This window comes from Atractosteus spatula, assembly GCF_055471065.1.
Source record: "Atractosteus spatula isolate fAtrSpa1 chromosome 16 unlocalized genomic scaffold, fAtrSpa1.hap1 SUPER_16_unloc_1, whole genome shotgun sequence".
In the NCBI taxonomy this organism is placed as follows: domain Eukaryota; kingdom Metazoa; phylum Chordata; class Actinopteri; order Semionotiformes; family Lepisosteidae; genus Atractosteus; species Atractosteus spatula.
This window is the reverse complement of record NW_028296631.1, coordinates 3,037,701-3,065,074: the sequence shown is the minus strand read 5'-3', so window position 1 is coordinate 3,065,074 and position 27,374 is coordinate 3,037,701. Positions and strand designations below refer to the sequence as shown.

General features: G+C 42.5%; 2 non-coding genes across 2 annotated transcripts; both read right to left on the bottom strand.

Moving 5' to 3' along the window:
* Positions 1-17,869: 17,869 nt before the first annotated feature.
* Positions 17,870-17,952, bottom strand: trnal-uag (transfer RNA leucine (anticodon UAG)). Its single transcript has one exon. It is a non-coding gene; the product is annotated as a tRNA-Leu (tRNA).
* A 2,356-nt stretch (positions 17,953-20,308) lies between these two features.
* On the bottom strand, positions 20,309-20,381 carry trnar-ccu (transfer RNA arginine (anticodon CCU)). The gene has a single exon. It is a non-coding gene; the product is annotated as a tRNA-Arg (tRNA).
* Positions 20,382-27,374: the final 6,993 nt, after the last annotated feature.

The window sequence follows — 27,374 nt, the reverse complement described above, 5'->3', positions numbered from 1 at the left end:
TCGTATTGCTTGACTAATTTTAAAAACTAAGTTATAAATGCAGGCGCTGCTCTGGTGCGTCGGCTCCTACACAGTGCCTGTCTGCTGTAAGCGTTACAATATACATACCCAACACTGCTTGTACCCATCTGTCATGCAAATAAAACACCTTGAATTGAATTGAATTGAGGGGAGAAGGGGGGGATACTAAAGCCAATACTGGCTCAATGGGCTTTGACGTGCTAATGCGTTGGTTTAACAGTCCGGGTGTGGCAGGCTTCCAATGTCAACTCGACTCGATTGGAAGACAATGAACGTATTTTAGCCCTAAATGAATTAATAGCAAACATGGTTTACATAAAATACATTTTTCCAAGAAAGTTTATAATAATACGATCTGAGCCTACTTTAAAAATAAAGGAAAAGCATTTTCAGAGAGCAATCACACTGTGTTTATGTAGAAAAAGCGATTAGGTTTATGAGCAATCTAATTACCTAATCGCTTAAAACGCTATATAAAATAAAGTTTATTTAGAGATGAATGATCAGTGTGGTAGTTTAAATAATGTGAGTCAGGAAACTAACACAGCGCCACCGGATTTAATAACGCAATAAAAACGCTATAAAATAATGTGACACAGTACAGCACAGTACAATAATACTGACCATGACTTTAGAAGCATAAATTACCTTACACTCAATTTAAACACAAGCTGTCTTTCTGTATGAACCTCTAAGCTGGTTCATACAGAAAATGTAGAAATGCATTAGCCTGATTATGATTAAAAACACATAATTAAACACGCGTTTGCGATTTAAATCAGAACACGATTAAAATCAATATAAATGTTTATATTGTAACGCATACTGTCCAGCCTCCATTTCTCTATAAAAATTTACTGTTGCACACACACACACACAATAGAAGCAGGAACCGCTGTCAGAAGGGAAGATATGTTCAAAATATCGCAAATATCGATCATGTTGCGATATTTTGAAATATAAAAGTCAACTGATTGTCCATAATATCGCTTACCTATTTTTTCGAAGAAATGTTTGTTAAAATAAAAGTCCAGCACCAGCTGGATTTGAACACACAACCTGCCAGTTGGTAGTCACGCACCTAGACCAGTAGGCTACAAGAGAGCTCGCATGATCAGGCAGGCGAAACAGCCCTACACAGCCCTGCCGCAGTACACGGATGTAATCATACCGTTATTAAATTCTTGAGATACGCGATTCCATATTATATTCCCTTTTAATCAAATTCTAAAAGTATGCTTGTTGACTCCGGTATCACGTTAGTTAAAGACTTCGAAGCTTACAATGTTTAGGGAGAAATGGAATACCGGTGTGTATTTTTCCTTGTGATATTTTAAGCTCTAGTTGAATGATAGGTGTCGCATTTTAAATCATTTTCGTAGCTAGAAATTATGAAACGCCCTGTTAAAAGCAAGGAAGTTTTTATGCCCGTTGAAGTAAAACAAAATGCCTGACAAAGTATGGCTTGGACAGATTCCAAGTGCTTGTACAAATGTGCTAAAGAAATTATACTTTGAGTATACAGCTTGTCCAAAGTCATCCATTATTAATACTATTAGTAATATCTTCAGTAAAGGCTTTGATATTTCTGATAAAGGTAGGTTGTGTACTTTTGTCCAACTGAGCAATCTTGCTTTCATAAAATATACCAACATTTTAATGACTGATGATTAACATGCTGTAATACACAGTTCAAAATTAAAGGCTCAAATGCTGTACATGAGAGGTTAAGCTCCCCCTGGCGGTTTTACAAGGCGACGCCGGATAGTTAACCACGTGACACCACGTTAACTGCGTCATACCGCGTGATACTGTGACACGCCCACCGGGGTATGCCGCGAAATACCTCACGCATTTTGAATGGCTGCATCTGTACTATTCAGAAATACAATCGAAAATAGTTTTGTGGTGTTTGTATGGATGAAACGTTTCTAAAATGTATAACGTAACAAAATTAAAGACGATTAAAATCTGTAATCTTTCCACTTGTAATGTCATTAGACAGAACAACACGTTTCTGGTTTGTTTTAATTAGTATTAGTTAGTAGTTAGTAGTTTTAATTTAATTAGTATTACAATTCGCACTGATTCCCTTGCGAAGATATGGACTTAAGAATATTCGTGCCTGGTCAAAAAATGGCATTAAGCACTTAAAATTAATATGGTTAATAATAGTAAACTGTAACATGCTGTAACAAGATCGGTTAAACTGCGAAGAAAATGCTTTCAGAGAAAATGTTTCAGGTGTGAAGAACATAGATCTCCAATGCAATTTCAACCAAACCTGTTCCCACACACCCTGCCCCCACTACCATTAGAATATACACAAAGCACTGAAATCTTTCGAGCTAATGATCAGGTGACCCGAGAGAGAGCGAGAGAAACACCAAGGGGTGCGGAACCAGGGAACTATTTACATGGAAAACGGGCGATCTCCCCAGACTGTCGCCCGTTTCACTGTTACCTGGATACCTCTTTATTTAGAACTCACTAACGCTGATTTTTAGTTTCGAAGGATTCAAGTAGGGTTTTAGATGAAAGGCAGCGACCTTAATCAAGCCCAAATCATAATTGAACCCATTCAGAGCCTACATTACATTTTAGCGTTTCATTCTGAGCAGAAGACCCTCACACCTGAAGAAGGCTTGCGTTTTCTCTCTTCTCTTTTAAGCATGTGTACAATGTGTAATACAATTACAATGGGTAATTACAATGCGAATCGTATGAGGGTGGGGGGGAGGTGTCTTTCGCTGGAAATCTCGCCTGCTTCTACTTTACGAACACAACCCCCTCTCTGCCGGAGTGCTGGCTGTGACGAATTAAACCGGTTTCACAGGTTTCAATCACAGACCATGTGACATGGGAGTCAGGAAACTAACACACAGCGCCACCGGATTTGATAACACTATAAAAACGCTATAAAATAATGTGACTAGGCACAGAACAAGTTTACAGCACAGTACAATAATAAATGCTGACCATGACTTTAGAAGAATAAATTGCCTTACACTCAATTTAAACACAAGCTGTCTTTAGCCCTCTAAGCTGGTTCATACAGAAATGTAGAGATCCAGGCTCAGAACACACAGCTTCATTAGCGAATACATATGCAGGACAACTAGAGAAGACGTTTTACAGAGGATGGATTTTTAGAAACATCCCATCAGTGACATCACTGAAGTCAACTCCTAGGTACTGTAACTGTCGTGTGGATAGTTTCACAAGAATCAGACAAAGGTTTAAGCATCGCTTGTTCTAGATAAAACTGCAAAAAAAACAACAACAGCCCATAATGTACTTCTTTGCGGCTCTGTTTGCCCAAATCATATATTCACAACGTGAAATCTAGAAAATAATATTACGTAACCAAAATCCGCAATATGGAAACAGAACCTGTGTAATTGTTGATAGATGATGTACTCGTAACATTTTTTCAAGACGAACTACAACATTTAAAAAATGACTTGTATGTACTTGATATCTCTAATCAATCCACGGGTCCCAGCACAAAACGAAACTAAAACGCATACCGTTTCGCGCTTCTTATTAGTTGCTCAAAAGTAATTTGACCGTATGAAATGCATAATATATACCTAGAAACATATACGTGAGCAGTACTTAAGCACTGTAGTAACGGTGTTAAGACATACCTCTCAGTCTCCTCCTCTCTTGCCAAAACCCGTTGCTTTCTTGCTGTGGTGAGATTGGTGGTAATGCAAAGACGCCACATACTGCCGACAGACGAGAGTGTTGCGGGAGAAGAGAGAAGTGATGGAAGATTGAAGAGTGTCCTAGGTGGAGCCAAGATGAAGTGTCACAATTGCATAGGGGAGGATTTCAAATATTTAAGATGGTAAAAATAACCGGAAGTGATCCCCCAGTCCGGCGCAGTCTGACGTACTTCTGTCATATAAAGTGAAACTAGATGTCGAACTGGAGCCTCACCATTTGCATAAGTGAGGCTCCAGTTATACATCTAGTTTCACTTTAAATGACAAAACTGAAGAGACTTAAAAGAGCTGGAGAGGATTTCTTACAACTTTTGAGCCGGCACAGTTTTCGAAAACGTTTTCTTCACGCTGCACTATACAACACAGACAGCCAAGAGTCTCCAAAACAAAACGAATTGACAGATAGGAGAAAAGTCCCACTCGTCCTAAAGTTCCCAAAATCCAGCACTGAGCGTAAGCAAAGTGTTCAAGTAGCGTGGGAATGCTACCCCTAATGCTAGCTGGAGTTTGAGTGTCTGGTTCAGAGTTTGCTCAAGAGTTTACCTTTCACAGATGCGCAAAGATGAATGTTGAGGGTGCACGCTTCAAGGCGCCTTACAGTGCAGGGAGTTATTAGAGACAATTCGTGACGTGTGCTCGTTCCCATATACCGTACGCCCCGGGTTGCAGTGCTAGGATGACATCCAATACCGCTTCGGCACGTAACGGCATTATATTCAAGTGCAGGACGTGAGGGTTTTATTTTGTTCGTTTTGTTCTGCTCTGCTTTGCTTTGTTTTGCTTTCCATGGCGTTCGTAAGAGCGTCAATAAAAAGGCGATTCCTGCATCTAACACGAATGTAAGAGCTATTTCAAGTGCGGCTTCTAAAATGCTTGTAGACATTTGTCTGTTGTTGATTGTTTTTTTGTGTCTAACAAAGTGCCATTTTCCTGTCCGGACGGGGAGACTTTATCATTCCCACATGAAGCAACCCTTAATTCCTCGGAGGCGTGTCTGTCTGCAAGGTTTGTATTTTGGAAAGGTTTTTTTTTTTAACGGAGAACGACTTTGAAAAAGATTTCCGCCGGCGTCTCGCGATCCGTGTGAGATTGTAGCAAGAACATGGTGCGGCTTCTTAAATGCTTGTGGACATTTGTCTGTTGTTGATTGTTTCTTTGTGTCTAACAAAGTGCCATTTTCCTGTCCGGACGGGGAGACTTTATCATTCCCACATGAAGCCACCCTTAAGTCCTCTGAGGCGTGTCTGTCTGCAAGGCTTGTATTTTGGAAAGGTTTTTTTTTTAATGGAGAACGACTTTGAAAAAGGTTTCCGCCAGCGCCTCGCGATCCATGTGAGATTGTAGCAAGAACGCAGCAACAGCGGTGCTCACTGTAGTCGTGGCCGAGTGGTTAAGACGATGGACTAGAAATCCATTGGGGTCTCCCCGCGCAGGTTCGAATCCTACCGACTACGGTGTTCTCCTCATGTCGTCGTGTGCTGGCGCAAGCAAGGAAAAGTGCCTTTCTGCTTTTCCTGGTGGTTTTAAAACGCGAGATCGCTTGTACCCGCTGCCTTGGAAAGAAATGTCTACATGTTTACTTGCACATTGTCTATTGTTTGTTTGTACATTGTCTTGATGCACTGTTTGCACTTTGTCTTGTTTTTTACACTTGTTTTACAATCGAGAGACCTTCTGTAAGTAAGAATTCCATTGTACCAGTACCGGTTACATATGGCAATAAAGTTCAAGTTCAAATGCTTCAGCGTCCGCAAACGGCATTTTGCAGCTGGAAGCAGATGGCGACGCTTTTTGCGGTCGCGTGTCTTGTGCCCCATTTCCGGCCTTTAACATCGAATCAATAAAGCTGTTCGAACCGACACCATAGGTGCTTTTCTTACAACTTTTGATCTGACTCAGTTTCGGAATGCAATTCCTGAACACTGCGAGAGACAACCTACAGATGCAGCCATTCAAAATGAGCGGTAAAAACCCGTGGTACAGTAACCAACCCGCAGGGCACCGTAGGGCACCGCGGTAAGTGATTGGCTGGCCAAAATGACCGACAGGGGCACTCGTGGTGCATTGGTTGGTAGTGAAAAGATTTAATCATCTAATGTCTTTACTGTGCACATTTCAATCTGCTTAGTTTTGAATATTTATATGGAATTTTACCACTAAAGGGAAATTTTAGTAGCTGAGCATAAAAAGAAGAGGAGCATAACGCATCTGAAGGTCATAAACGATATTAATTTAGGAACATAAACATTACTGTATGTACATAAACTGTACTGTGTATGGCTGGTCTTGATAGTTTAAAGAAAAAATACACACCAGTCTTCCATTTCTCCCTAAACATTTTAAGCATGAAAGTTTTATGAAACGGTACCCAAATATGTGATTGCTGTATAGAATGAATTTTAATTTTTAAAAATTATTTAAGACGAAAATTAAGCTGTTTACATCTTCCGCCTGAGAACAGTCACCCGTTGCTACCCAACGCAGAAACACAGCCACTAACTAGCAAAGAGAGGACATTAGCTAGCCAATATGATAAAGAAATAAATGATTATTTTGTTTATTTCTTTTGCACATTTATTTGAACATTTCCATCGATTGTACAAGCACTTGGAAACTGTCCAATCCCTAGTTCATCAAGCATTTACCGGTCTGGTGCCGGTCTGTGTCTTCTAGGATATAATGCCAGCGAACTCTTGTTTTTATGTCCACTATAACTACGCTGGGCAAACGTTCCGAGGTCAAATTCTTCCAGCACGGGGGTACCTTTAAAGCGGAGACGACGGCACCGAATTTTTTTGGCGCGCCTTCTCTTTAAAGCCCTGGCCAAATATGAAGACAGTACGTACAGTTATAATTCAAACGGAATTAAAAACTACACATCCCAGTTACCATGGTGGTGCTTGTGATCATTGCGTTTAACCAACGAAACAGGGCGAAAAATCAGTCACATGACTTTGGGGCAGAGTTTCGAAAGCTTAACCTATCAGCAACAAAGCGAAATTTACACGATAGGCTACCTCAAACTGTCAGTTACACGACTGTGTATGTCGCTTAAGCCACTCCTATTTGGCATTTTAGTTATGGAGGCGAGAAGACGCCCCCCCTCTGGGTGTCTGATTTGCCGCCATCTTTAACTGTTCGGTGTCCGAATCGGAGTAGCTACGTGTACGAAATAAAGTTAATCCCAACTACAAAACATATATTTTTGTGGTAAGAGGGCGCAAAACATCAGTATTTACTGCTATTAATTACTGTACGATTTATAGTTGAAATCTGAGCCTAGATATAAAGTTAGATATAAAGTTAAAATCTCGACAAAGCAATGTAGGAAATACAGAGAAAATAAATCCTTTCTGACATCTAAAATCAGTTTCGATCAAGGTCTCTAAAACGAACAAGAAAAAGAGGATTTTCGGAGGGCAATTACGCTGTGTTTATATAGAATAACTGATTTATGAGCAATCTAATTTCTTGTTCGTTTAAAACAGTGAAATGTCAGCTGCAAAAGATCGCACCAGAAACAGCACTCTCTCTGCCTGTCATAGACGTTCAGGAAAGGCTGAATGAAGTCATGTCAAGTACAATAATTCGGTGATCAATAATAACAGTTGTAGGACAGTATATAAGGAGGATAAGGATTTTGAAGTTGACTCGAAATCTGATAGGTAACCAGTGCAAGGACTTGAAAACAGGTGTAATGCATCCCTGATAGGATTCTTGCTGTCATATTCTGAACATATTGAAGATTGCTCAGTGTGGATTTAATTTCCCCAGTGAACAGGATGTGCATTTATTAATTCTAGAAAAAAAGCCTTTCTTGATTTCTCTAGTTCCCTTTAAAATAAACTATTATTCCACAATGCAGAGTATTACATGGCCAGTATTTACACATGATATTTGTGATTTAAAGAAATTAACACAAGCAGCTTTTGGAGATTTAAGTGTTGGCTGAGTTATTGCAGGATAAAAGACTAGAGATGTTGGCAAGAAGAAGATAATTTGGGGAAAGCTGAGGAATACACTTATAACAAGAACACTTCCTAATGGGGTTAGGCATACTTTTGATGAAGATGATGAAGTTAACAGACTATATGTTTACATAGATACTGAAATAAGGATTGTATTTTAGATTATGTGTAGTTGCTGGCATTGAACTGTGTGTTGGATGCACATGAATTGAAGGAATGGGCAAACATAGCTGATGCGGATCCACAGAGCCAGCATATTAAGATGTTTATACTTAGAGGCAATTTGTTTAAATAACTAGGTATGGATACTGATGTGCAAGAGAGGTGGAAAGGCTGTTTCCTTAAGCCAGCACTATAAAATATTTTATTCTCAGTGAGATGCTGCCATTTCATCGTGGGTTTCTAACACTGTGTATAGTTCCATCCACACAGTGCCTTTACTTCCATCCATTTCTAATCTCTTTATCCAGTACAGAGGATTTGGAGCCTATCCCAGTAAGCAACGGACACAAGGCAGAATACACCCTGGACATAGCGCCAGTCCATCACAGGACAGACAGACACAAACACACACACGCCAGGGCCAGTTTTCCCATAAACCAATTAACTTACCAGTATGTTTTGGAGTGCGAGAGGGAGTCATATCACACATATGGAGAAAAACCATGTAACCCAGAGAGAACATGTAAACCCCTCACACACAGGATGGCAGGAATTGAACCTAGGACCCCAGTGCTGCAAGATAGCAATGCTAACCACTTCGCCACCATTATAAATGGATGGATATCTTAGTTATCTTTCTAGTTCACAGGTTTGCATGCATAATTTAATTTTGAAAGCCACTGAGACATCAGGTACTACTGTTGTATTTATGAAAAAGAAACAAAACAAAAAAACATACTAACAACTGAGCCATCCTACTCCTTAGTTAATACATTTTATTATTCATAAACAGTTAACATTGTTAGCAAAATATTTTGAATTATATTTAACCCTATTTTTTCTTTAGTTTTGTATTTAACTTATTATATGATAGTCAGACTTAATGTATATTTGAACAATGAAAATATATTTTTACAAGATGCGGGGGAAAGTGCAACAGCTTATTACAGTGCTAAATTTAATATTATTGATTGCTAATAGTTTATGCTAACACTTAACTTTCTTAATTAGATCTATTTAATACAGTGAACTAAGTGTAACATACAGATGCAGCCATTCAAAGTGCGCGGTACAGACACCGCGGTACAGATACCGCAGGTATGATGACACGGGATACCGCGGTGCGTGATTGGTTGACCGACAGGGGCACTCATGGTCCATTGGTCTGTCGTAGAAAGACTTACTGTAAACGTCTTTACTGTGCTCGTTGTAGATATTGAATTTTACCACTGAAGGGAAATCTTAGTAGCTGAGCATAAAAAGAATAGGAGCATACTGTAACGCGTGTGAAGGCCATAAACGATATTAATTTTGGAACATAAACATACAGTATATAGCTGGTCTTGGTACTTTAAAGAAAAAAATACACACCAGTATTCCATTTCTCCCTAAACATTGTAAGCTTCGAAGTCTTTAACTAACGTGATACCGGAGTCAACAAGCATACTTTTAGAATTTGATTAAAAGGGAATATAATATGGAATCGCGTATCTCAAGAATTTAATAACGGTATGATTATATCCGTGTACTGCGGCAGGGCTGTGTAGGGCTGTTTCGCCTGCCTGATCATGCGAGCTGTCTTGTAGCCTACTGGTCTAGGTGCGTGCCTACCAACTGGCAGGTTGTGTGTTCGAATCCAGCTGGTGCTGGACTTTTATTTTAACAAACATTTCTTCGAAAAAATAGGTAAGCGATATTATGGACAATCAGTTGACAAATCCATTTCCTTTTTCTGATCACTCGCTTTCTGGCTACACATCTCACCTGTCCTGTTCTTTGTTTTCCTGGTTTGCTGATTATGCCTGCTGCGGTCCATTCCTACCCTCACACCTAAAGAAAACTATTTTAAATTTCTTGGCGCAGTTCATTAACCCTTGTATGTGCTGTCCGCGCCCAAAATGCAATTTTAAGAAAGTCAAAAACCGTGCTCAAATGCAATTTTCAAAGTGCAATGAAATACAATATTGTTGTCGCTGCTGTTCTGGTTGTTTTTATCCCGTAAAGCGTTTTGAGAAGCCACCTTTAAAGGCGATATATGTTGTAGAACCGCTGATTCTTATGGAATGTGTTCCGCAGGAGATTCAAATTTTTATTTATTTTTTAATCGCGTATCTAAGGAAGTCTCAGTATAACTTTGTTCATGAACAAACAGTGGCATGTTACATTGTCATTGTTTTTTTTAACAAGGCTCGCCAGCTAATGTGAATCGAAACCTGTCTTGCTAGCTTTTAAAGTCGTGCATGTGTAAACGACAATTGAAAAAGAGAAAAAAAGACCTGACTGACAAGCCGATACATACTCTTAGAGTTTGATTAATAGGGAATATAATACGAAAAAACCATAAGGGACTTAAAAGCTAAAGGAGATGCTTCATATTGCTTGACTAATTTTAAAAACTAAGTTATAAATGCAGTCGCTCCCTCGGTGACGCGCCGGGTGTAAATATCAAAGTATACATTCCCAACAAGAATTGTACCCATCTGTCATGCAAATAAAACACCTTGAATTGAATTGAATTGAGGGAGATAGGGGGACAAATATACTGTAGACAGGCCTCAAGGCAAATAAGATACTTATGGGTACGCAGGCATTCAAGACAGCAACATACAAAACGTTTGCACGTACTGAGTTAAGTTATTACTTGGTTTTCAAAGTGCAATGAAATACAATATTGTTGTTGCTGCTGTTCTGGTTGTTTTTATCCCGTAAAGCGTTTTGAGAAGCCACCTTTAAAGGCGATATATGTTGTAGAACCGCTGATTCTTATGGAATGTGTTCCGCAGGAGATTCAAATTTTTATTTATTTTTTAATCGCGTTTCTAAGGAAATCTCAGTATAACTTTGTTCATGAACAAACAGTGGCATGTTACATTGTCATTGTTTTTTTTAACAAGGCTCGCCAGCTAATGTGAATCGAAACCTGTCATGCTAGCTTTTAAAGTCGTGCATGTGTAAACGACAATTGAAATAGAGAAAAAAAGACCTGACTGACAAGATTTAATTAATGCAGATCAGTAAATCAAGGGACAAAACAACTATTGCGCCCGGGTCCTCAATGCGCTTTGACGTGCTAATGCGTTGGTTTAACAGTCCGGGTGTGGCAAGCCCCCAATGTCTCCCGACTTCGGCAAAAGGCACCCGCCTTTCATTGGAAGACAATGAACACACTCTAGCCGTACAGGTGAATATAGCATAAAAGACACCAAGGGATTGGGTGAGCTCCCATCGCAAAAAAAAAAACTGCGAACCTGCACTACAGCGACCATAGTACAGTATGGAGACCAAGACCTTTTACGGGAAGAGACGAGGTGCTTCTGCCGCCCCAGCTTCCAAAGAGCGAAGGGTAAGCAAATACAGCAGACTTCATCTGAAATACGCGATTACAGCGCATATTACAAGGTATTATTGCCGTTTTGAATTTTAAATTCAATTATAATTATTTCTTCGTAGCCTGTTCTTCAAGAAAACACCGCACGGGCGAAACGATCTACCACAAGGACAGTAAAAAAGAAAGCGGTAAGACGGAAAAAAAGAAAAGTTTATTTTGACTTCTGTTCCGCGACTGATGAATACTACTGTGTGACTTTATTTCTTACATGACTTATGTTATTTTGCCACAGGCCGTGGGTCTCTGCTCTCGGCCACTGGCCAGGGTGCCAACCTGTAGAAGCAGCACCTGTATGGAGACATTTCGGCAGCAGCGGGAGCAGTACGATGCATTACTGGGGAGGACTGGGAGGCTAGAGACACTCCTGAAAATGCAGAGGAAGGAGACAGTATGTTCCAGCAGTCAAACAGTTGAGCAGCCGTCTCCTGAAAAGTGGCTCTCCCCGCCGCGCAGGTTGCAATGCCTGGCGGAAGCTCTGCCCCCCGCAGAGCACACACCGCCTCAGGACACTCCATCCCAGCCTCTCAGTTCACCACCGCGCAGGACTCTGTTGATGCTGTCCCTGCCGGCTATCTCCCCCCAGGAAGCACAGCGGAATTCACAGATGCCAGTGGGACGAATAATTCTCCCAGATGTCCAACTGCTACCCATCACCCAGGAGATGGAGGGGGGGTTGTACTTGCAGTGCATCGGCATAGACGGGAAAGCAAGAGCCGACCGCTACGCCGCCCTCGTGTTTCGAAATCTTGTGACTTTTGAAATTTACTGGGGGTGGACCACGTCTGTAAATTTCGATGGGTCCAGAGGCAAAAGTGCCTTGCCTTGCAATCTCCGGGAAACCATTAGTACGATGGTGAATCGGAGATTCTCAACCCTTGCTGCGTACGACTGGAAAAGAATTCGTGATCGGATCAACGAAATGCTTCGTAGGAGGAGGCGGTCTTTTCCTCTTGTCTAACAGTCTGTCCACAAACAAAACATTCCTGTTAGACAAGAGGAATTGAAAAAAAAACAATGTTGTCAATGAAAACCGGTGTGTGTGTCTCTCCCTGCTGGATGTCCCTCTCACAAACTGCTGAATGAATAAAATAATTTTATTGAAAACGAGTTTGCGATTGTCTGGTCTTTAAATTCTGGAGATACGCGATTCCATATTATATTCCCTTTTAATCAAATTCTAAAAGTATGCTTGTTGACTCCGGTATCGCGTTAGTTAAAGACTTCGATGCTTAAAATGTTTAGGGAGAAATGGAATACTGGTGTGTATGTTTTCTTTAAAGTACCGAGACCAGCCATATACTGTATATTTAAGTTCCAAAATTAATATCGTTTATGGGCTTCACACGCGTTGCAGTATGCTCAGGCACTAAGTAAAAGGAGATGCTTCGTATTGCTTGACTAATTTTAAAAACTAAGTTATAAATGCAGGCGCTGCTCTGGTGCGTCAGCTCCTACACAGTGCCTGTCTGCTGTAAGCGTTACAATATACATACCCAACACTGCTTGTACCCATCTGTCATGCAAATAAAACACCTTGAATTGAATTGAATTGAGGGGAGAAGGGGGGGATACTAAAGCCAATACTGGCTCAATGGGCTTTGACGTGCTAATGCGTTGGTTTAACAGTCCGGGTGTGGCAGGCTTCCAATGTCAACTCGACTCGATTGGAAGACAATGAACATATTTTAGCCCTAAATGAATTAATAGCAAACATGGTTTACATAAAATACATTTTTCCAAGAAAGTTTATAATAATACGATCTGAGCCTACTTTAAAAATAAAGGAAAAGCATTTTCAGAGAGCAATCACACTGTGTTTATGTAGAAAAAGCGATTAGGTTTATGAGCAATCTAATTACCTAATCGCTTAAAACGCTATATAAAATAAAGTTTATTTAGAGATGAATGATCAGTGTGGTAGTTTAAATAATGTGAGTCAGGAAACTAACACAGCGCCACCGGATTTAATAACGCAATAAAAACGCTATAAAATAATGTGACACAGTACAGCACAGTACAATAATACTGACCATGACTTTAAAAGCATAAATTACCTTACACTCAATTTAAACACAAGCTGTCTTTCTGTATGAACCTCTAAGCTGGTTCATACAGAAAATGTAGAAATGCATTAGCCTGATTATGATTAAAAACACATAATTAAACACGCGTTTGCGATTTAAATCAGAACACGATTAAAATCAATATTAATGTTTATATTGTAACGCATACTGTCCAGCCTCCATTTCTCTATAAAAATTTACTGTTGCACACACACACACACAATAGAAGCAAGAACCGCTGTCAGAAGGGAAGATATGTTCAAAATATCGCAAATATCGATCATGTTGCGATATTTTGAAATATAAAAGTCAACTGATTGTCCATAATATCGCTTACCTATTTTTTCGAAGAAATGTTTGTTAAAATAAAAGTCCAGCACCAGCTGGATTTGAACACACAACCTGCCAGTTGGTAGTCACGCACCTAGACCAGTAGGCTACAAGACAGCTTGCATGATCAGGCAGGCGAAACAGCCCTACACAGCCCTGCCGCAGTACACGGATGTAATCATACCGTTATTAAATTCTTGAGATACGCGATTCCATATTATATTCCCTTTTAATCAAATTCTAAAAGTATGCTTGTTGACTCCGGTATCACGTTAGTTAAAGACTTCGAAGCTTACAATGTTTAGGGAGAAATGGAATACCGGTGTGTATTTTTCCTTGTGATATTTTAAGCTCTAGTTGAATGATAGGTGTCGCATTTTAAATCATTTTCGTAGCTAGAAATTATGAAACGCCCTGTTAAAAGCAAGGAAGTTTTTATGCCCGTTGAAGTAAAACAAAATGCCTAACAAAGTATGGCTTGGACAGATTCCAAGTGCTTGTACAAATGTGCTAAAGAAATTATACTTTGAGTATACAGCTTGTCCAAAGTCATCCATTATTAATACTATTAGTAATATCTTCAGTAAAGGCTTTGATATTTCTGATAAAGGTAGGTTGTGTACTTTTGTCCAACTGAGCAATCTTGCTTTCATAAAATATACCAACATTTTAATGACTGATGATTAACATGCTGTAATACACAGTTCAAAATTAAAGGCTCAAATGCTGTACATGAGAGGTTAAGCTCCCCCTGGCGGTTTTACAAGGCGACGCCGGATAGTTAACCACGTGACACCACGTTAACTGCGTCATACCGCGTGATACTGTGACACGCCCACTGGGGTATGCCGCGAAATACCTCACGCATTTTGAATGGCTGCATCTGTACTATTCAGAAATACAATCGAAAATAGTTTTGTGGTGTTTGTATGGATGAAACGTTTCTAAAATGTATAACGTAACAAAATTAAAGACGATTAAAATCTGTAATCTTTCCACTTGTAATGTCATTAGACAGAACAACACGTTTCTGGTTTGTTTTAATTAGTATTAGTTAGTAGTTAGTAGTTTTAATTTAATTAGTATTACAATTCGCACTGATTCCCTTGCGAAGATATGGACTTAAGAATATTCGTGCCTGGTCAAAAAATGGCATTAAGCACTTAAAATTAATATGGTTAATAATAGTAAACTGTAACATGCTGTAACAAGATCGGTTAAACTGCGAAGAAAATGCTTTCAGAGAAAATGTTTCAGGTGTGAAGAACATAGATCTCCAATGCAATTTCAACCAAACCTGTTCCCACACACCCTGCCCCCACTACCATTAGAATATACACAAAGCACTGAAATCTTTCGAGCTAATGATCAGGTGACCCGAGAGAGAGCGAGAGAAACACCAAGGGGTGCGGAACCAGGGAACTATTTACATGGAAAACGGGCGATCTCCCCAGACTGTCGCCCGTTTCACTGTTACCTGGATACCTCTTTATTTAGAACTCACTAACGCTGATTTTTAGTTTCGAAGGATTCAAGTAGGGTTTTAGATGAAAGGCAGCGACCTTAATCAAGCCCAAATCATAATTGAACCCATTCAGAGCCTACATTACATTTTAGCGTTTCATTCTGAGCAGAAGACCCTCACACCTGAAGAAGGCTTGCGTTTTCTCTCTTCTCTTTTAAGCATGTGTACAATGTGTAATACAATTACAATGTGTAATTACAATGCGAATCGTATGAGGGTGGGGGGGAGGTGTCTTTCGCTGGAAATCTCGCCTGCTTCTACTTTACGAGTACAACCCCCTCTCTGCCGGAGTGCTGGCTGTGACGAATTAAACCGGTTTCACAGGTTTCAATCACAGACCATGTGACATGGGAGTCAGGAAACTAACACACAGCGCCACCGGATTTGATAACACTATAAAAACGCTATAAAATAATGTGACTAGGCACAGAACAAGTTTACAGCACAGTACAATAATAAATGCTGACCATGACTTTAGAAGCATAAATTGCCTTACACTCAATTTAAACACAAGCTGTCTTTAGCCCTCTAAGCTGGTTCATACAGAAATGTAGAGATCCAGGCTCAGAACACACAGCTTCATTAGCGAATACATATGCAGGACAACTAGAGAAGACGTTTTACAGAGGATGGATTTTTAGAAACATCCCATCAGTGACATCACTGAAGTCAACTCCTAGGTACTGTAACTGTCGTGTGGATAGTTTCACAAGAATCAGACAAAGGTTTAAGCATCGCTTGTTCTAGATAAAACTGCAAAAAAAACAACAACAACCCATAATGTACTTCTTTGCGGCTCTGTTTGCCCAAATCATATATTCACAACGTGAAATCTAGAAAATAATATTACGTAACCAAAATCCGCAATATGGAAACAGAACCTGTGTAATTGTTGATAGATGATGTACTCGTAACATTTTTTCAAGACGAACTACAACATTTAAAAAATGACTTGTATGTACTTGATATCTCTAATCAATCCACGGGTCCCAGCACAAAACGAAACTAAAACGCTTACCGTTTCGCGCTTCTTATTAGTTGCTCAAAAGTAATTTGACCGTATGAAATGCATAATATAAACCTAGAAACATATACGTGAGCAGTACTTAAGCACTGTAGTATCGGTGTTAAGACATACCTCTCAAATACTGTAAATCAAGTTAAAAATATCTCAAGACCGATTCTGGTCATAATGAAACCATGTTTCGTGTATGTTTTCTTTAAAGTACCGAGAACAGCCATATACTCTATGTTTATGTTCCAAAATTAATATCGTTTATGGCCTTCACACGCGTTGCAGTATGCTCCTATTCTTTTTATGCTCAGCTACTAAGATTTCCCTTCAGTGGTAAAATTAGATATGAATATTCAATACTTAAACGGGCACAGTTAAGACATTAAATATACATATACATACTGTATACAGTACAGTTTTCATACGGTAATATGTTTATGTTCCTAAATCAATCTCTTTTATGAGCATGTGAAAGGCATGGTGAATCGATTCTCAAAAATTACTGTACTTTGCATGATTGGAAACAAATGCGTGATTGCGAAATGCTGTGGTGTTACTTTTACAAAGACGGTCAATGAAAAAAAGAATGTTGACCAGGGCAATACTTTGAGTTTACACTTACAGCTTGTCCAAGGTCATTCATTATTAATACTATTAGTAATATCTTCGTTAAAGACTTTGATGGCCACAGCTCAAACATGAGAGGTTGAGCTTTATTAGCTCCACCTTGCGGAAATTCCGGATACTATTATTTTGCTTGTCGTATTATAGGAGAATTTACAGTAACTCGCGGTATTTACCGGTAGCTTGCGGTAGACTGCGTACAGCGTACCGCAAAATAATGCGGTATCGCCCGCGCATTTTGAATGGCTGCATCTGTAGGAGGGAGCTCCGGAAATATGTGAGGGACAAACCAGAATGTACCCTGATAGAAGTGCGTGAGGAAGCATATATGTGGAGTATGGAGGAGAGCTCGGTGAATGTAAAGGCCTCTAAAACTACAAGCAAGGGGCTTGATAAGTTTGCAGAGGGGGCACAATGTACTTTGGTTAACGCTGAGGAAACAAAGTCAGTCATGCTGGAGGATGTCCTGAAAATGGTAGCAGAGCAAGGGAAAGCCATTAGAGAGCTATCCCAAGCGGTAAAAGATCTTGACATTAAAATTTCGCACCTGGAAGCAGATAATGACTCTACGCGTTCGCATCTCTTGTGCCCTACTCCCAGCCTTTGAAAACCCAATTCATAAAGCTGAAAGAACCGACTCCATAGGTCTTCCTAGTGCACGAGGAGGAGCAGAGGAGGAGTGAGGATGGCACAGATAAACACTCATTTTTACGCGCTCCTCTGGAAGGAATGCAAATAAAAGCCGAAACCCGAAAACAGTAGTGGCCGTAAGAGGAAATACATCCACGCGGCACACCAGTGCTCCATGTTAGTATAGTGGTGAGTATCCCCGCCTGTCACGCGGGAGACGACGTAGCATTTGTCCAATCAGATTCCAATGTGTGGGATCTTACGGAATTTCCCTTCTCCGTCATTTTCTGAGCCCTATTCCAAAGGGGCATCCTGTCCACTCCTCGATGCTTGTCGAAAACCTGCCAGTCTGTTTGATTAGTGTTGATTTGTTTCGAAAAAGCTCAAAGAAAGGAAGACCAATTGAGCCCTTTGTCAGGAGTGGGATTTGAACCCACGCCTCTAGGGGAGACTGCGACCTAAATGCAGTGCCTTAGACCACTCGGCCATGCTGACGTGTGCTGCCAGCCCCAACCGGTCCCCTGAGCCACCGCGATACCACTGCATTCCTTGATCATCGCACTGTCATTAAAGTTACATGGAGTGACATCAGTACTGAAATCTTTGAAAAATCTGTCGGCTTTCATGACCCGTTTTCTTTGTGGAGTGAATGTTGCAAGCTTGCGAGAAAAAGTTTGTGAACCCTTTGGAATGATCTGGATTTCTACATGAATGGCTCTTAAAATATGATCTGGTCTTCATCTGAGGCATAATGATAAATAAAGACAGTCTTATTTAACAAACAACACACACAACATTTTACATTGTCAATTCAATTCAATGTATTTCTATATAGCGCCTTTCACAACAAGGTTGTCTAAAGGCACTTAACAATGCAAGTTGTTAAGAGCCTTGTGTCTAATATGACGCCTAGGTTACGTGCTGACTCTTTGAGGCAAATGTTTAAATCCTCTGAGTTAAGTGCTGAAGTTATAGTAGTCCTATCAGTATTGTTGCCTCCAATCAACAGCTCCTCAGTTTTATCGGAGTTGAGTAACAAAAAGTTTTCACACATCCAAGTCTTTCCTTCATTAATGCATTTAACTAAAGTGATAATAGAAGAGTTGTCGTTTGGTGTAAACGAAATGTATATTTGAGTGTCATCAGCATATGAATGAAAGTTCAAATTATGTTTTTGTGTTATCCTACCTAGCAGCAGCATGTAGAGAGAGAGAGCAATATTGGTCCCGTCACTGATCACCAAATTGAACTGGTGACGTTGATGAAGCAGTACAATTATTACATATTTGAACAGAACGAAAACGATGAGTTAAATGTGAAGTAAACCACTTAAGGACGGTTCCAGATAAGCCAACCTCAAACTCAAGCCTGTGTGACAAAACAGAGAGGTCAACCGTGTCAAAGGCAGCACTAAGATCTAGAAGCACAAGCACTGTTGCATTCCCCGCATCAGTAGCTAAGAGAATTTCATTTACGACTCTTGTTAATGCAGTTTCAGTTCTGTGGCCTGGGCGGAAACCAGACTGAAATTTCTCAAGTATATTATTTGAATCCAGAGACGATTGAAGTTGGGCCACAACTATTCTCTCAAGACTTTTAGATTGAAATGGGACCTTTGAGACAGGCCTGTAGTTGTTAAGAACTTGGGGATCCAAATTTGACTTCTTAAGGAGCGGTCTAACAACCGCTACCTTAAATTGATGAGGTACAACGCCTGACGCAAGGGATGCATTCATCATACTAAATATAGGTCCTGCCAGTCCTTCGAGGGAATCTTTGACTAGCTGAGTGGGGATGGGATCTAGCGAACAGGTGGTTGACTTTGTCTTACGTCTGTGTTCATGAGTCCACCATAAGAAGAAATCTGAACAGGAGTGGTGATCATGGGAGGTCACCACGGAGGAAACCACTGCTCTCCCCCCCAAAAAAAACCACCACTGCCCCTCTCAAGTTTGCTAAAGACCACATGGATGTTCCACAGCAACTCCTGGAACAATGTTCTGTGGACAGATGTGACAAAAGTTGAACATGTTGGTAAATGTGCACAGCGTTATGTTTGGAGATAACAAAACACTGCATACAAACTCCAAAACCTCATCCCAACTGGGAAGCATGGCGGAGGCTGTACGGCTTGCAATCATCGAGGGACCGATGAATTCCAAGTGGTATCAGGAAATTCTACAGCAGAATGTCAGGGTGTCTGCCTGTGATCTAAAACCCAAAAGACGCCGGTTCATGCAACATGACAAAAACAAAGGAGTACATCAACAACAGAGTGGCTGAAACAGAAGAAATTCCGTATTTTGGGATGGCCAAGTAAGAGTCCTGACCCCAGTCCCATAGAAGTGCTGTGGCGTGATCTGAAGCAGGCCGTTCAGCGCAAGACATCCCAAAAATATCCATGAACTGAAACAGTTATGCATAGAGGAATCAGCCAAAATACCTCCTAAAAGCTGCTCAGGTCTGATCGGCCGCTACAGAAAGTTGGGGTTGAGGTTTTTGTCGATAAAGGAGGTTCCACTAGTTCCTTAATATAAGGGTTCACGTACTTTTTCCATCAATGACCTTGATTGTTTAAACCATTTGTTCAATAAAGAAACAGCAATGTCAAATGTTGGGCGTGTGTTGTTTGTTAAATCAGACTATCTTTATTCATTATTATTACTCAGATAAAGATTAGATCACATGTTAGGAGCCATTCATGCAGAAATCCACATCATTCCGAAGAGCTGTTTACAAAAGTTTTTTTCACAACTGTATGTGAGAGAAGAGCAGGGACGCTCACTGAGTAAGGTGGGGTTGCAGCTTTGCAAATCACAAGGACATTCGTACACTCAAAGGAGAACAGGAGCACCCCAGATGGGACTCGAACCCACAATCCTTGGCTTAGGAGGCCAGTGCCTTATCCATTAGGCCACTGGGGCACACCGGGTGGGGTCGATCACGCTGATGAAAAGCCAGTTTATTTTTCCTTTGCTTTTTCAAAGGGATCCCCGAAATTAGGGAAGTTAGGCAGCAGAAGGTTTACTGTGACCTGAGAAGGTCCGGCATCCAATCACGGTGGTACACACACACACGCTCTCACTGATCTGAGCTACACGGTAACCAAGATGATCTCAGGTGCGCCGAGCTGGTACGGAACACATTGAACTGATCGACGGTGAATTGTCTTTTAGACAGGCTTTTCACCTCTGAGCTCCCTGACTGACAGTGATCAGCTAGGTGGTGAAACAGTCAGCTGCTTCTAAGCCTTTAACAGCTGCATCTGAGCGCGTCCACAGAGAGATGATTTGAAAGCCGAACATCGCCCATTGGGAACACCTTACCATCACTAGTTTAAGAGACTCTTAAGGTCTTGCAGAGGTGCCTGTCTAATAGCATGCGCTTTGCAAGCTATAGGTGTTTAGGCTGTGGCGACATGCCTGTTAACAAAATGTTTTTCTAAAGGGGCCTCGCACTCTTTTCCAAGCAGAGGTCCCCATCCCCACTGAGCGACACAATGTAGTCATGTCCTAGGACGTCACCTGTTAGTCTCCATTTGTCTGCCACCAACACTGAAGGTTACGGGGTCACAACCGCACCCCGGAGAGCAGAGGAGCCGTTGGCGTTCTCGTGGCGCAGACTGCTCTGAAGGTGGGGCGCTTCGTTTCTATATACGCCCCGTGTTGCAATGGTAGGATGCAGTCAAATACTGCTTGGACGCGTATCGGCATTCTATGCAACTGCAGGACTTGAGGGTTTTTTGTGCTTTGTTCTGTTTTCGTTGACATCGCATTTGGAAGAGCGTAAAAAAAAGGCAATTCCAGCATCTGACACGAATAAAAGGGCTATTGAAACTGCAAGGCTGCGCAGCTTCTAAAATCCTTGCACACAATTCTCCGTTATTATTACTTCCTTCTTTCTGTCTAACAAAGTTCCCTTTTCCTGACCGGACGGGGAGACTTTATCATTCCAACTGGAAGCCACCGTTAAGTCCTCCGAAGTGCGTTTGTCCGCTAGCATGCATTTTGTGAAAGTTTTTTTTTTGTTGTTAAACGGAAAGCGACTTTGAAAAAGGTTTCTGCCGCCGCCCGGCACTCTATGTTAGACTATATCAAGAAGGCAGTGGCGGCAGCAGTGGCGTACGCTGCAGCCGTGGCCGAGTGGTTACGGCGATGGACTAGAAAGCCGTCGAGATCACCCCGCGAAGCTTCGAGTCCTGGCGCCTACGGTGTCGTCGTGTGCCTGCGCAACAAAGGAAAAGCACCCGTTTTGCTTTTCCCGCGACTTTTAAAATGCTAAATCACTTGGACCTGCTGCCTTGGACATATACTATTCTGTGTCCACAAACGACATTTCGCACCTGGAAGCAGATAATGACTCTATGCGTTCGCATGTCTTGTGCCCTACTCCCAGCCTTTGAAAACCCAATTCATAAAGCTTAAAAAACCGACTCCATATGTCTTCCTAGTGTAGTGTGCTCTCTGAAGGCACCAGTTCTGTAGGGTTTGGGCATTTACGGGGACAATTATTAATTGTAGCAGTAAATCACAAAATGATTCTTTTAATGGCTTTAGAATCCAACCTTGCGATATAACTCAAACAACGCACACACACAGGTACTAATACACGAGGATACATTTATTAATACATAGAATATGCATATAAACCTAACAGATCTTATCGAGAGGGTTATCAGAATACAAAAGGTATATATTCAGTCAGTTACGAAGAGTTACATATATCAAGAGGACATACGTTCAGTATATCATTCATTTAGACCGTTTCATAAAGTGAACTTGGTTACAACTTCTACATTAGATACTGAAAACAAGTACATAACTCTTAGGAATTAAATTGATATCAACTGGTTGGGATAACAATTGAATTCTCGAGCTGTAATGCATTGAAGTTGAATACTCATCCAATCTGTGGGGATTCAGATCTCCTGCAGGCACAAAGAAACAGTTGCAGGCTGTTGCTGTCCAATCCGCGCTCTCTGGCTCCGTGCCAGGCTGTGCTGTGCGGCTTGCGACGGTGCGCTGCTGATGCTCTCTGAAGACCGGCTAGTTAGTGTTGGCTTTAACTAGCGAAGTTGTGCTCAGGAGAAAAGTTACTGTGGGTCCCAGCAGGTCAGGAAGAGGACCGGTTCGTTCCTGATGAAGCGCCAGTTCTGAATACCGATTCAGCTGTCCACAGTTCCGATCTGTTCACGAGGCTTGCTGCTGATGCTAACCTCGGGTGGATCCTCTGGTTACTCTCTGGCAACCTCCGCTCTAGACTCTTAGAACAGAGGAAAGTTCTGGCACTCGGACACACTGGCCGTTCCGTGGTTGTCCGGGCTGAGTCTCAGGATGGTCAGGAGGTGCGCTGCGAGAATGTCCTGCCCTTGGGAGCCTTCTGCTCCTGGGCTGTCCTGCCCTGGAATTCTCCTTTGAATTCCCTTTAGAATTGTCCGAAAAAGTTCACAGAATTCTCCTGGAGCTCTGTGTTGCCTGTTTTTACCTGGAGGAACTTCAGCTCATTCATTGGCTGAAAGTTCCATGGGCATCAGAGTCCCACGTGGGTTACTCTGCCCTACCAGTCCCTGATTGGTTGATCAAGGTGAGATATGAGTCACTTACTCCTGACACTTAGGAATGCAGTCCAGATGTCCATCTGGCACTCCCTAGACAGATAGGCGCTAATGGATGACCATTGATCATGATAGCCAGGCTTAGCTAAGTGCATCCCCCTTTGGGAGCTGTCCCTTATCAAAAGAAAACATCTTTAAATCAGCCTGCATGAAAAGCTTCTCTGTGGTGCAGCCACTAAAGAGAGAGATGGGGCCTCATTTGGGAAAGCACCGCAACACTTAATTCTGTCTTATTAACAAGCATTGCCGCTACACATCCCCCCTTTTTGAAGGTCACGAGGTCCTGAGGCGTTGTTGCCTTCAAAACAAAACAGAGTTAAGTGATGTCCCTTGTCATTAGAACATTAAACTTAAATGTCCACATTACTCCTCGAGAATTCATACCGGAACCAGCATTGGGAACAAACATGATGAATAACATCTGGAGTATGTATAAACACGGTAGGAGACATCACCTCAGTCTAGGCATTACACATCAGGAAGTTCACTGTCAGTATCTGATACCTCTGTAGGCAGATATTTGGGGAGAAGTCAATTCCTTTCTTTTGACATGCTACCTTTGACTCATTCATGCTACCCAGAGTACATCTTGATGTGAGAGTACAGCATTCAGAGTACACTGTCAGTCATGATCCAGCTACCCAGCAGCAGTGTTACAATAACAACAGTTCCTGTTCCCAGCCCCCCTGATGAACCACAACACCTGTGTTGGGCACCTGCCAGGGTGGTTTGGAGGTTTGTTCCATTAAAGCAAACTCAACTACCTGTACCTCTTCAGGGCTTACTGTTTCTTGGATTTCTATCCAATTCAATAGTGTGGCACCTGAAGGCATCCATGACCTCAAGTTTGGTCTTATATTGTCTGGTTCCAGACCGTACAGTGTTAAGTCACCATGCTGTACTATGGCCTCCTCTGGAACTTACAAGAAACTGTTTTGATTAGGTAGCTGCATTGTGGTAGCTGTATCATGCCTGTCACAAGCCATAGTGACAGTTAAATGTGGTGTGCTGACCAGCCATTTACTTCCCACCTGCTCTTCATGGGGTTCATTGACCTCCCTCTACTCGATAGTAGCTTTACACCCTTCATTGGTGAATCATTTAGACACAGCCAATGGATAGCTTTGGTAGCCATACCCATCTCAAGATTTGGAACCAAATTCAATCTTGGATCGCCTTCTGGGTGAGCTACGAGCAATGGGGTGGTTAATGTCACATACTCCTCTACTGAGAAGAGTGGAATCAAGTGGGTTGGGATTTGTGCCATGGCTAAACTGGCTACAGTGGCACTGAACTCCCTTAACAGGTCTTGCGTCAACATTCTGGCCTGTTGCACACAAGCATAAACCCACTGTATAACACCGGCAATCATGTCCACTGGTTGGGGGATAAGGTTTAACCCTGTTGCATAGGAAGTTGCCTGTAGGGTTTTCCCTAAGCTTTCCAACTTTTGCTGCTGTTGATACAGTCTGTCACTACCCTCTGGCATCTCTGACACCTGCCTTCTTGGGGCAGTCAGGGTGAGAGTGCCTGCAGCAAACAAACCTACCAGAAATAGCAAATGCACAACAGTGGCGGCAGCAACCAGTCCTCCCAAAAGTCTTTTGGGGTGGCTGATCCCAGTCATCTCCTTCTGAGTGACTGTTGCCTTTCTAAGCTGGCGCAGCATGTACATGGTGTCTTTCTCAGTATGCCATGTGGCATCTTGGGCACCAACATCCTGGAAATCTGGGGAGATCTGACACAGCGGCTGATGCTGCTCCTCCATTTCCAGGGCATCTGCTTTTTCGATTTGTTCATGCCTGTGCTCTAGGAACCCTGCAGGGGGCGGTGCAGCGGTGGACCATGCCTGACCCTTGGCTGAGTGGTCATCTGGAGCACCTGAGTGATCTGGGATTGTTACCCCATTCTCACTGTTCAGGTCCACCCTGCACACTTCCTGATTGAGGAATCCCTCTATCGGCATGTTTACAATCGTTTGCTGGGCGTGGGTGTAGGACACCTGCTCGCTCCCCCCTTTCCTTGCTAGGGGTTCAGGGAGCTGCCCCAGCACTGGGATAGCTAGTTCACTGTCTTCGAACTCGCTATCACCCACCAGGCCCATGTCAGTGCGGGCAGGGATTCTGACACCCCCCTTTTCCATGTTCTGCACTAACAGGCGGGTGGCTTGACCATCCAGCTCCAGTCTGGGTGAACCACTGTTGGTCAGACTCAGACTGACAGACTGAGCTGGTGGCTGTAAGAAAACCAGCTCGGCTTTCATTCCCTGTCCCTTCCTGGGGACTGGGTGTGTTGGAAACCCTGCTGTCGAGGCAGGAACAATCAGGTCAGTCTCACTCACTACCTGGTAGTTGTGAGAAATAATGTTACCTGACTGCAGGTTCCCTAGGTCACAGCAGAGGGAATCGGCATCTGGGATCAGGTGTGTCCACAGCGCAGTAGTCCCAGTGTCCAGCTGGGCTCTCTGTCTAACCTGTGAATGTTGCACCAGGGGCACCTGGCGGTGGCCCTGTGACCGCTGCTCAAGCAGATCCTTACTAATAGAGGACCTCTCAGGGCTAAGGGTGAGGGCTACATCACCAACCAACCTGCTCTCCTGCCATCTGGATCCCTTCCACCACTGCAGGGTGGTGGTCCTGACCCCTCTTGGGTGCCAGGGTGCACAGGGAAAGCACCTTTTCATCGCCAGGTGGAGAGATCTGCTCCTCTTTAGGGATGTAAAAGGGGTATTCTTTACCTGGTGGATCAGGCGGCCGCTTGGAGCACCGCTCCTGTGGCAGGGAGGCTGTTGGGACCTCAGCCGGGACACGACTTCCCTGTATATCCGGGGAACAAGAAAATATTTTTATTTCTTGTCCAGAGGGAACAGAAGGAATCTCCACATAGGCTTCTGTGTTCGGTGGGCACTGTGTGAGCACAGTCTGCCTCTTGACCCCCCTTTCCTTCTGTACAGAAGGCTTAGGAGCCTTGACCTGTTTCCACACTTTGCCTTTCTGGTGATCCACCAAAGGTTCCACTCTGAGTCGCATGCCCTTTTCTTTTTCTACCCGTTTGAGTTTGCCGTGTGACATCAAACACCTTTCAACCTCAGTGTCAATCAGTGTCTCACTGTGTAAGACATCTCCCATGGCAGCCTTGAGGTAAAAGCTTCCTGCTTTTCCTCTGTGTTTCACTGCCTGCTCTGTGACTTCAGGGGTGGAGTCAGCACTCGCTTGGGAGTGGCTGAATTCATCCAGGCAGGAACCCTTCCGCTCAATCAGATAGACTGAGGGAGTGGGAGGGGGCGGGTCTCCGCCTCCTCCAGTGGAGAGTATCAGCTCATTCACGCTTCCGGCAGCCTTGGGGAGCGGTTGTCCCTGTCCTAATAAAACTTGTTCAAGCCTGGCCAGGCGGGCAGCTACTGACTCTTTTTGTTCAGCTTTATCTAGTCTTTCCCTCCCCCAGTGTTCTCATGGCTCTTAGGACGCTGGGTGCGGTCCTGTGTGCCTGCTTTGGAACGGGGCTTAGCCAGCTCAGGAGCCTGTGCTCCTTCGAGCAGGAGGGAGTTAACCCTGCTGGCTCTGACGGCGAACACAGTCGCTTTAACAGCTTTTTGCTCAGAGCGACTTTGGACATCATACTCCCAGGCTTTCTGCACGAATCTCTTAATATCACTCATTTTCATGGTCTGTGCATCTGTATGCATTAAGATCATCTTTCTGACTGACGGGTGGAGATTCGCAATGAATAAACCCTTGAAATGTGTGTTCTCTTCGCAACCCTCATCATTTCGCCCTGCAAAATAAGTTCGTCTAAGTCTCTCGTAATATTCGCGAGGGGACTCTGCTCTCTCGTGCTTAATGTTAAGGGCGGCGGCTATCGCGGCAGTCGGGTCAATAAACGCACTGTATTCTTGGATAAGTGCTTGACAAAGCTGCTCAAAATCATTACAGACTTTCTTCATCTGTCTAGCCATCCACTCATGTACAGCTCTGCTGGTAGTTTTCCTGACCAGAAACACTTTCTCCTGTTCTGTGGCATTTGGCAGGTACTGCAGGGTATACCTGAGGTCCTGAATATAACTCTCGATATTATTCTCTGACACCGCGGGGTCAAATCTCTCCATGTCCTTCGCTAGCTCTCTCAGAGAATGGAGGTTTATTCTTCTAGCTTCTCCGCTGACGGAGATATGGTGGAGATCGTGGTCAGACCTGTCGCTGCTAGAGAGAGTGCTTAATAGCGACTCGAATTCAGATCTTATAGCCCCATCGTTAAACTTAAAGAGTATTACTTTTAAGTACGAAATCACAGTTCTACCACAGAA